The 12,492-nt window shown below is 40.4% G+C and overlaps 1 protein-coding gene across 2 annotated transcripts in view; it reads right to left on the reverse strand.

Annotated features, from left to right (window-relative positions):
- Positions 1–12,492, reverse strand: part of chrm3a (cholinergic receptor, muscarinic 3a) — a 67,465-nt gene that overhangs the window by 54,391 nt on the left and 582 nt on the right. The window lies entirely within an intron of this gene.

A 12,492-nucleotide genomic window follows, 5' to 3' on the forward strand; every position in this document is an offset into this window, starting at 1 on the left:
TTAGTCAGCCACTAATTTGTATATCTTCTTGTGTGTCGCTGCCAAAAAAGCTCATATTGCTCTCAGTAATCTACCTTTCCATTTGCAGCAGTGTTCAATTATTTCTTTAAGCAATATGTTTTAATCAAGGATCTACTTGGGTAGTGTAGCTTCCATTCCCCACTGGATAATATCTGTCAAAGGGAAGAATGGCATGTCTTCATGACTCTGGAAGTGTTCATGCCTTATATAGTCTTGGTCTAGTAGAGTTGCCTGCTGCACAGAACTGGATCTAGCCGGGGGCTAAGGAAGCAGACCTTATGAGAGCTCATTAAAGCAAGTCTTAGAAGACAAATATGAATGTACTATTTAAAACAAAAAAATGTAGCCTCTTTTCAAAAATAATCAAAGCTAATGGAGAGGATCCAAGACTGAAAAGGCTATTATTAATAACGGAAGTCATTGCTGGGTTGGAAGGGTAAATGTAAAGAGTGCCAGATTGGAGGGCGGTCAAGACAGGGAGTCAGTATTAATATCCAAACAATTCATTCCCCCTTACAGTTTTAGGAAACAAATGAGCACCCTGGTTTCCTTTTCGTGTTATACTTACAAATGATACCTCAAAGGTCAGTCGAGGAAGCATTTCTGTTGTAATGGGGAGTTAGATGACATTTTGGGGCAAAGACGATTCTCTTTGTAACACTGACATTTTCACTTGCTGCATAAAGATCAAAGTAATTTAAATAAAAATCCACGAGTGTTTTCTTGCATTGTATAAAAAGGCATCCCAACAAGATGGAGTACTTCATCCTAATATGGACGACCTCGCTTACTTAGCCTATCTGCTCCACATTTAGCTGAGTCTGCAGGGGCGTTCTCGAGTGAGACATAAAGAGAACTGAACGAGGCCATTACCATTTTCAAGTTTCCACTTTATATCTGAAAACGGGCTTGATCAGAGTCTCAATTTGCATGTAATGCCCTGTGAATGAGGGGGCTCTTCCCACAATGGTATGCAATGGTAATTATCCTGATAGAGTGTGAATGTAGATGTACAAAAGCTCAGCAATTTGAAACTGAAATGTGTCATACAGTATATGCGAGGGCCCCTCCTTTAATGTAACAGATAAAAGGTCAAGTAATTATATAAGCTTTAGCTCTCAGTCTCACAGAGAATATTTCGGAAGAAGAACATCTTGAAAAGCTTTTTTTTCAGAATGCAACTGGGAGCTATATGAAAAGAGAATAGTGTTTAATCGGTAAACTTTGTTACATGTAATAATATAATAATTGTTACACCAGACACACTCAGATTTAAAAAATGTTGGGTCGGGAGGCAATGTACAGTTAGAGAAGAAGTGTGTGTTTTCAAATGTGAAAGGAAACGTATTACACACAGCAGAATTCATACTAAAATTACAGTTTTACAAGAGCAAGGAAGATATGAACTTCTGTCTGTGTTACTTTGTCAATTGAATACTTTAATGCATGGAGAAATATATGTGTTTCTTTGGTGTTCATGCAGCTAGGAATAAAATATTTCAGATTTTGCTTATCTTTCATTATTTAAAGTACGCTAATTTCAAATATTTTGTGTTTTCACCATATTCCACTTGACACCTTATACTCCAAATAACATTTATCAGTAAGCTAATGTTTGTTTGATGCAGTTGCATGTGTGATGCATGAATATCCCCTTTGTGAGCACTTCTTTTATAATCAGGCCAAGTATAAACTTACAAATAGATAGTAAATCCCAGCACACATTTAGCCGCAGTAAAACGTGTTGGTGCAAGGTGAAAAGAACCACCTGGTGACTTCCTGTTTATTAAAGGAGGCACAGTGGAGTCTACATCCTCCTCAGGCCAACATTGCACCACAGGGCCACAGTGGTACACAAAAGAAACCACTGAGGCAACAACTTCAACATGATAGGTTGGATTTTGAGGATTAAACACTTTGAATCTCATGACACTGACTCACAGTCACACTTCTCTCCTTCTCTTAGTGCGGTCCCTTATCTCACCCAGCTATACTCCAATATAAATCTACTAGCAAGGCTCTTCACATTTATTGGCGGAAAATACATTGGTATCACCTTCCACTGACTGCTTATCCTGCTACAAAGCGAGAACTACAAAGCAAACCTGCCCTTGATTAATGTATTTTACGACCTATCTTATTTGACTCAAACACCCAGTGTCGAGTTGATTTAGAACCTGCAAGTTCTGTTGGGCCACGATAAAAAGGGGGTTTTAACTTCTTTGAATGCTTATGAAAAGGAGTTTTACCGAGTCTGCCCCTGATATAAATGATCAAGCATCAACTTAACCTTTAAGCAAAGCTTAAGCTTCATTTGTTTCACCATGGTAACTGCTTCAAATGACTCAGTATCTAATCACATGCTTGTAAGGACTTTGCAAGAGCCTCTGCTCTGTGCCACAAATGTATTTTTTTAAATTGAATTGATGGTGTGGAGGAGTATATGTTGTCTCCAGCAGTAAGTATGCGTGTATGTGTGTGTGTGTGTGTGTGTGTGTGTGTGTGTGTGTGTGTGTGTGTGTGTGTGTGTGTGTGTGTGTGTGTGTGTGTGTGTGTGTGTGTGTGTGTGTGTGTGTGTGTGTGTGTGTGTGTGTGTGTGTGTGTGTGTGTGTGTGTGTGTGTGTGTGTGTGTGTGTGTGTGTGTGTGTGTGTGTGTGTGTGTGTGTGTGTGTGAGAGAGAGAGAGAGAGAAAGTTAAGATAGACATACTGAAAGACGGAGACAAAAGGTATGTGTTTCTTACGGTTGAACTGCAGCTGAGATTAAGCCAAGGTCATCCTCTTACTTATGACATACATGGAGCCAGACTGAGCCTCTCAGTTGGATGCTCTCCATCCGCTCCCACTGATAAGAGCGGCTACTTCATGTGCAGCGTGCAGACACCACGGCTCTGCTTTGTGTGGACCCAGAGTGATTAAAACCACATTTGGATTTGCTATAATCGCCGTGAAGAAAGACAGTTTTCTCACATACATGCGTTCTCTGAAGACAAGAGCTTCAACCATAGACTGTATACATAAAGGCTTCAACATGTAATTTGGACGCCATCTTAGACTACATCTGCCTAGGGACATGACTGAAACAAAAACACTTGTTTAAGATTTCTCGGTGCTTTCGTAAATATGTAAGCAGTTTATGCACTGGAAAGCAGAGGAAGCACATTTCAGTCACACCTACTGCTCAGTGGAGAATTATTGTGCTAATGGACCTTTCCAGACACAAAGGTGGACGGGGATATTCTCTTAATTGGTTTATGGATGTCAGCCGGGAAACTCAACTGCAGGCTATCAAAGAGGCCTGAAACGGCTTAACCCAAATAAGACCTTTAGAAGACTCCCAGCAGTCCACATATTTCTCCTCAGTGTATGAAGCCTGTGTGAGAGGTGTACGTGCAGCTCTCTGACCGGCAGCAGGGCTGCTCTGCTGTCTCCAGATCAACAGTCTGTCACCACCCTGCCAGCTAAAACTAACTTCAAAATGTATGAGATAAAAGAAAAATCTTTGTGGCACATCAGGGAGGACACATTTTAGCTTCTTCCGTAAGCCTTCTGTTGCACTCAGGGAAGCGCATGAACTCAAGAAGAGGGCTCGGTTAAGGACAGCAGCTTAACAGAGAGAAATATGGGTGATAATAATTCTGTTAGGTAAGACATTAGTGTTTATAGAGATTAGATAGGCGTCATGTTGGTGCCAGTCTCAAGGAATTGCATGATGGTAACATATTTTACAGTGTTTAAGTGCCAATAAAATGATGAGATGATATTTGCTGAACTGGGCGGACGGTGTGCGGTGCAAACAGAAGCATGCGATTTTGCAATTAAAATGTACCCTGTACGCAGATCACAGTGCATCACCATTACAGAAGGCATGCTCCTAACTTACCACAGACATAGCGTAAATCTGTGAGCCCCCCCCCCCCCCCCCCCACACACACACGCACACCCTGCCTCAGGGGTTTTGTAAAGGGCTTCATCCAAAAGTTCAAACGAATGGCCAAACTGCATGCAAGCTTCTGTGACTCGGAGAGGTTCACAGACTGATCACCATTAGCTGATGAGCTCAACATGCGATGCTTCCTGCCTTAGCCCATGGAGGTGAACCAATGAGCAGGAAATGAGTCCAAATTGATTGGGAAAAAGATGGAAGTGAAGCAGCCACTGTATGAAGCTCATGAGGCTGTGAAGGAAGGAAAAAGATCAGGGTTGAAGATGAAATGAAAGAGACAGCAATAGCGGATTGATACAAACATGCTTAGAAGAGGGCAAAGCCATTTCCACTTTAAAATCAATGAATGGATGTAGTTATAAGTTATCTGAGGAAAAGTACTACTTTTGGGAAGTGCCATTCAGGTCTGTCAGTTATGTAAAAAATCACCCGCTTTGAGTTAAAAACATTGAAAGCAAATTGCAACACTGTCATTTGCTGTGCAAAGAGGATCAAGAGAAAAACAGAATGGCTTTGAAAATGTGCCAAAAGCAAAACATTCTCGCCCTCAAAAAATTCTAAAGAGTTCTGCACAGAGACATTTTCTTCGCTGTCGGAGCCAATTTTAAGAAAAGATTCAAGATTCATTCAATCTTTGTTTTCAGACATCAACACTGACGGCAGAACAGCCTTTTTTGACCCCTAAAAAAACGGAGTACTAGACAGCTGCCAAGCCCTTTCAAAAGCCCAATCTGTGATCCAAATATAAACACAAGGGTCATAGCGCAGGGGTATCAAACTCAATTTCAACTTGGGCCACATTAGCATCATGGTTGCACTCAAAGGGCCAGTTTTATATATAAGACTATATAAGAATAAATATATAAATATGTACTATATATAAAATAATGTATTATATAACATTATTGCCTCTGAATTGGATTAATATCAGATAATATCATTTTGAAAGTCTAATTTGAGATGCATTGTGGGACATGTAGTTTATGGGCAATGTGCTTCTGTAAAGCGGCATGTAACCGTATAATAAACATATTATATTCTTTGCAAGCTCTTGTGGGGCCGCATGAAATGAAGTCGTGGGCCGGATTTGGCCCCCGGGCCTTGAGTTTGACACCCCTGTCATAGCGCCACTACAATTATAAAAAGGAACTGCTTTGCACTCTCAAATAGACACATATTTTCATATATTAGTCTACACTGCAAATGAATGAAAGTTATCGATGTTGTCGGAAGCTGTTCGTCATCATTCAGACAAATCCTTCAGTTATTTATTTTATGAATTGACTGCAAACCAGCAGCATTAATGTTAAAAAATGCATGATTCAAATAAATTAAACCTCCTTTTACGAGGAAGCAGTCAAATATACATAAAAGAAAACATTGTATTATCTATGGCCTTTGCATCCAGGCCAAGTCTTTAGCTTACACACAGTATGTTGGTTATGGGATTGACAACAATGCCACTCTGATGCAACACTCAAACGATAACTGAAGGTGTGCGTAATAGCTGGCTCTTGAAGCGGCCCTTAATACCTGCTGGGTCAATACAACATCTATGCTGAATGGCCACTCAGATAAAAAAGCTTTTTTAATGAGGGAATATTACACATACGCAATATAAATACATCTTCTCTGTTGAATTGGGGCATGCAAACACACGGAGACAAACACACTTTCCTGTGTTTGCTGACTTCACTCAGTCGAGGTCAGTGGATTACAATCCGTCTTGTAGGGCCGGAAATGAAAGCTTCATATACATCTCTACACATTGAGGGGACAGCAACACACTCAAAACCCCCCCACTCCACTTATAAAGTGACAAGGAGAGATGTAAAAGATGCCAGGGTACAATATAGTTGAATTACTACAAGGCAAGGCAAGGCAAGGCAAGGCAAGGCAAGGCAAGGCAAGGCAAGGCAAGGCAAGGCAAGGCAAGGCAAGGCAAGGCAAGGCAAGGCAAGGCAAGGCAAGGCAAGGCAAGGCAAGTTTATTTATATAGCACCTTTCAGCACCAGGCAATTCAAGGTGCTTTACAAAAATGAAAGACATTCAGATAAAGGCATTTAAAAACAGTAAAAGATAATAAAAGAAACATTAAAAGAAAAACAAAAAATGGAAGACATTAAGAAAATGGCATTTAAAATCAGTCATTAAAAAGAAAAGCTAATAAAATAAACATTAAAAGATAAAAGTTACAGTGCAGTCTAAGATATGAATAGTTCAATTATTTCGGTTCTTGATTTTTTATTTATTCACAGAACCTCCCTTTGGAAATCCGAACATTTCCGTCCCGATTGTTAATTGAGACTGATTGTTTTCACCATGTTATGCTCGCATGACATCCACAATCGGACCCTCAGGAGGGTGTACTAGCCCCCTACTCTGCTTTGCGTTCCATAACAAAGTCTTTAAGTGTTACCTGAACACCCCGTGTTCCCAAAACACTATTTTTCACCCGTCGGTGATGTGATACTTGTTCCTCAGTACAAATCACCCAAAAACTGATCGTAAACCCTGGCTACGATGGATATCCCAAATATCCTACTTTCGAGCAGTCCCTCTCATAAATGTCATGGAGAACTTAATTAAGTTTAAATTTAAAACATTAAAAGAAAAAATACAATAAATAAAAGTTACAGTGCAGTCTAAGATATGAATAGTTCAATTAAAAGCAGCGACAAAAAGAAAAGTCTTCAGCCTGGATTTAAAAGTAGTCAGATTGCAGCGGACCTGCAGGTTTCTGGGAGTTTGTTGCAGATATCTGGAGCATAATAACTGAACGCTGCTTCTCCATGTTTAGTTCTGACTCTGGGGACAGAAAGCTGACCAGTCCCTGAAGACCTGAGAGATCTGGATGGTTCATCATTTAGCAGGAGGTCAGAAATGTAATTTGGGCCTAAACCATACAAAAGAATAGCTCGTTACAAATCTTAGATAAATAGGGAATACCATTTAGAGAGATTAATGATAGAAAGAAGAAGAAACAGTTAGACCTTGGTGAAAAAGTCTCAGGAAAAGATCAAATGTTCACTGTGAAATACATCCAATGTGAAATCAGTATTGCAGAATACTTCACACACCTGCTGAATTTAGATGTGCCGTGTACCTATTGATCCCGGTGAAGTAGACAGTGTCAGATGTTGCCACATCTTAGTCAAGCCAAAACAAATTACAGTCAAATGTATTCACATAAAATGCTTCAAATGAACGGGTGGTTATCAAAGTGCAAAGTGCATGAGACTAGACTGGGTTGAGGATGAGACTTGAATGAGTTGAGCGTAGTTATCTGCCCAGAGTGTGAATTAAGAACCCGAGTGCGGTCTCCACATCATTAACCCGTCGGAGCTACACTGACCTTAGATGTTCATTTGATCTCATCATGTTTTGGTGAGTGTGGAAGTGCAAAGGGGTGAGGGTACGGGGCCCTTTGATGTTCTAATGCAACATTTCTTTTATCTCTCCTGAAGCATTTGATTATGGGCTGGCAGTCCAAAAACTCAATTTGAGCTACTTTGAATGTGGGCAGGCAGCATAAGAGGAGGCGTTAGGCACGGAGGTGCGAACAACACAGGGGGAAGAATTAAAGCAACTATTAGGACAAATGGGACCACAAACTGAGCAACACAAACAAAAGGAGCAGTTACAATCTGCTCTCTTTAACTGCAGGGGAGAAATCCTGAGCTGCACCAGCAGTGTCTGGTGGCAAGATGACCAAAGCACAACCTAATTCGCGTTAACGAGCTGCTCTTGTGTGATATCCAGCTGGTGTACAAATAAGCTTCTCATTGAAGTCCATGTAAATGGTTAGCTTTGTGTTTGATGGATAATTGAAAGCAGCTTGCTTGAGAAATGATGTGTATCCTCGCTGCACAGAGGGAATTTCTTCAGCCCATTTAGCAAGCCATCAAGTGGGGCTCCATCACCACGAATATCGCAAAGTGGCACGAAAACATTCAGATTCCCAAAAGCTCAAAGCTCTTAGTGTTCACTCAGCCAGATCTGCGTAGGCTGTTGTCCCCATTAGGTGTATCGTACCTTAGAGAAAGGTGAACAAAAACAGGGATAAAGTAGGAGGAGGAGGAGGAGGAGGAGGAGGAGGAGGAGGAGGAGGAGGAGGAGGAGGAGGAGGAGGAGGTGGGATGTGTATGTGCGTGTCTTTGCATCTGTTTGCTGTGTATATGACCAGGACGGGCAGACCCCCACCCCCCTGCATTCTTTCATGACTGTGAAAAGATGCACTGCGGGTGAGGAGGTAGTAAGAGGAAAAGAAGCAGATGCATGGCTTTTTACATTAGGCCTTTCATCTCTCTCCTGCCATCGGTCATCAGAAATGTGAGAACAAAACTCCCAAACACTGCACTCTATTCCAATTTCGTTTAGCTTCGGCTGAGACACGAACAAATGAGAGAATAAAGAAAGCTATACTATAATGTCCCAAAAGGACCCAAAACAATTATCCATGCACAAAGGAATTTAACTGCAATGTTTCAGCGCCGGGAAAAACAAAAGAATACTCTTGGTTTTCAAAAAGATGTTCTTCCATCATGCAAAAGCTGTTTCTAACGTTAATAGTCATGAAATACTTCCTGTTGACTTTGTAGTCCAAAAGAGAAGCAACAATGTTAGGCAAAAGGGCAATGCCAACGACATCAGGACAACAAACTTATTATAAAATATGTCTCTTCTTCAGAGTACTCTGTATGTCTCAGAAAAACAAACATACAGATGAAGATAAAGTATTTCTCACACAGCCTGTCAGTGAGGCTCGCTGGGTGATTTTTAATATGCTATGGCCACAATTCGACATGCGTAATGATGAAAAATGTTTGTGTTTTCAAGGGGTCGCTTCAGAGAGAATCAAAAGTTTACGAGTGTTGTGAAAACCCTCAGAAATCATGGGAACAACATCTTTGGGCCATTTGTTTGTCTTCACACAAGTTGTTTGTCCAGATAATGCTGCACAGTCATTCATAAACAGTGAGGAGCAGACTGGGACATATTCACTGAGAGAAAATGTTGAAAACGGAGCAATGATGGTGAAGAGATGCGAGATTCGTGCATTCTTCATTTTCAGAATTTCGTTTATTTAAGCTAATTATTCCCGTAGATAAAATAAGAACCACAAAGAAAGACTAATGAAACGCACTTCTTCTGGAAACGATATATATTCTCCAACAACACCGGTGCAGAGCAGCATTTCTAACACCAGTGATAAAGCGGGTATGCTTCACTTTTCTCCAATATCTGCTGTGAACCACAGTTATGACAGCTGAAGGGTTATTACCAATTACACAGGCTGTGTCTCTATGCCTGTGTGACAAGGGGGGGGGGGGGGCAGAACAGCTGAGCCTCTGCCACAGGAGGTGACAAAGAGAGAGACAAGCAGCAGTCAAGCAGTCATACTGAAAAAGAATCTCCTCAGGACCACAGACGGGAGAACAGAAACGACAAGAGAGAAGGATTTAGATACCGAGCCTTGCAGCTGGTGATATAAAAACTTGAGCGATATGTTGTTTTATCAGACAACCTGCAGACATCTTCAGAAATTGTACATTTTCTCTTGTCTAAAAAATGTTTGCCACAACATATGCAACATTAACTTTAACGGTTCACTTGATGGAGCTCACAGATGAGTTTATAAAACATCAGCAGTGAGCTGGAAGTCATTCGAGAGTATATGTTGGACCTTTAACAACATTACAAAGCCATCTTTCAGGCTCGGACTCATTTAATTTCACAGCTCATTGTCCGTAGGGATGCCAGTGACCTTTCCATTAGGCACAATTTATTATCCAGGAAGAATAAAATGATGTTGAGGCACATGCTCATGTCTCCACAATAACTACGCTCTGATTTCTAGTGGTCATTAATGAGATATTTTGGAATAGCAATTCAGACTAAATAAAACTCTCATTATCTGAGAGAGTATCACAAGAAGTTCTTGTTGGTGCCTCATCTCTTTGACAAATAAAATAGTAGTTCCTAAACTGTATGTGAACTATCCTTTTTTGTTATTCAAACTCATTTTGAACCGGATTTGTTTTTATGTATAAAGTCCGATATTGTTAGAATTACTTTTTCATATAGTCGAAATGTAAATGTTTACATTCGCCTGGTCAATTTTATATTCTTAGAGAGGCAGTAACAGGAGGCTACTAATGGATTCAAATGAAACAGTTTCAGCCATGTGTCCTTACTTTTAGCAAACTAATACGACTACCCTGTGGCTTGCTTACTAGCTTGTGTGCACTCTAAAAGGCAGCACTGTTGGTACAGCTGTATGCTGTATATTGATTCTTTAAAGCTATTAAACAATGTTGTATTTAAAATATTTCCCATGGCTACAGCGGAAGTGCTCCCTAGGGTACAAGTAAAACTAGTTAGGAAAAACTATTCCAAAACACATACCCTCTTAATGTTTTAAGCTTTAATGTTTTAAGTCTTAATGTTTTAAGAGGGTACTTTGTTGAAAATGGGGGGATAATAATGAATTACCGACTACAGCAATGCCGTATCCCCCACTGGGGAACAGAACATCATCTGTTGTTCAAAGTCTGAAAATACCTGAAGCTCAGACCTTAAGGAGGTCGGGGAATAAGGAGCGACAATAAAATTAGAAAAACGCAAAACACAATCAAAACAACATGCATCGGAGGCTGCAGCAAAACATCCTTATTAGAAAACACCCATCATGTCAACACGTAAACGGATCTATGGCTTTCTGTTCGGAGTGAAACGAATATAGGGCTTGTGCCCCTGAAATCCTTTGTTCCTTCTCTGCTCCGCTGGAACAAGAGTTCATTCTGCTCAGAGTGACTGTGGGCTGCAGATGACAGCGGTGAATTAATGAGTCATTATGCCCAGAGTAAGCAAATAGTGAGCCGGGAATGGAGGGAAATGGATTTACACACATCCAACGCCAACCATGACATTTCTTCATAGGAAATATTCCTATACCCACGTCATATTCCGTTAAAAGCAGCTCTGGTTTGTTAAACCACATTATAAAAAAAAGGACATTTTTTTTTATTGGAGACATACTTCTTAAGAAATCTTAAACCAGAAAAAGTCGACATTGGTAATCATTCATTATAAATGGGATATATTGCTTTCTCAGCCTGGGGCTTTCTTCTAAATGAATTTTCCATTTTCTTTTCATCCAGGCCGGTCACTTGAGTCCTCACCACATCTGCCATATGTTCAGAGGTACAAGATTAAGTACAAGTATAAAAAACTAAACTTGAGAGTCTTTTGAGTCCACAGGGTGCTTGATGATAGAGGACATCATAAAAATGTAATAGATCATAGTGAAAATATTTCTCCTCTTTGTAATTATTAATTGCAGAACGTGTACGACATGCCTAATCCATTAAGAAACACACCAATGCTCTCACTGATGATGAGCTTAGGAACCGTTTGTGTCCAACACAGAAGACATTTTTCTCTGGTTCAGAACTTCGGGCAATAATACGAAAGCTCTTTTCAGGTTTGCACATGCAAGTCGACAAACCTCTTAATCTCCTGTGTCCACGGATAACCTCAAGGCTGAAAATTCAGCAGAGCATCACAGATTAGAGTCTTGCTTCTCTACTTTCTATTTTAGGGAGAGTGTTGTTCAAGTTCACAACTGTTATATCATCCCTTCCTTTTACCTTTTCGCCTTTCCTCTCTGTCTTTGACACAGCCCAAAGGGATAGTAAGTGTGAATTAGTCAATTAAGTCGAACTCATGTTTTAGGTAATAAGAAAAGTTGGGGGCTTGTACATCTCCAGTGCACCAGCCGACTAACACTTCACTCCTGTCCTGTGAGCTAGTGTTAATGTACAAAAGATTAATGTCCAAATAAAAGAACACATCAACAGATGATACAATCTTTCAAACTCCAGAGACGTGAAGTTTGAAATGGATGATCTTCTCAGACAGGAGGACTTATGAGCGGGTTAAACATAGAGCCAGGGAGGTCTACAGTACGTGTCTTATGGACGTATCGCGAGCCATCTGCATACGTCTTTCTGATGGATGAGGCAGGAGCAGAGATCGAATGACCTCGCTGTTTGGACAGGAGTCGTGTTAGGTCGGGTCCCGGCCTGACACTGACTGATGGCTGCATTGAGCGACAAAGCTTCGATAATGACACTGAGGGTTATGGTCTGTTGTCTGAGATGAGGGGTGAACGCTAATCAATGTGAATGCATTTCTGTAGTAAAGAAAGTAAAGTAAATGCTGTCAGCAAATAACAGACTTAACTCGAAATCTGGAAAAATGTTCCACAGTAGCGAATAAATTCTGAGCTTATTAAACGACAAGGGATTTCATGCCCCTGCAGCGAAGGATTTATAAAAGACCCTAGAAAATCTCCTAATAGGGACACTGTTTCAAAGCTGATTCCATAACAATACAACATTATTAAAATATGTTATAGGCATCGTAGGATTTATGGCATATACTGTAGTTACAATAAGAAAAACAATTAAAACCACATCCGCACATACAGTAGATAGAAACAGCAATTACTTTTCTTTGAGGT

This window comes from Pseudochaenichthys georgianus, chromosome 15 (assembly GCF_902827115.2).
Source record: "Pseudochaenichthys georgianus chromosome 15, fPseGeo1.2, whole genome shotgun sequence".
Classification (NCBI taxonomy): Eukaryota; Metazoa; Chordata; class Actinopteri; order Perciformes; family Channichthyidae; genus Pseudochaenichthys; species Pseudochaenichthys georgianus.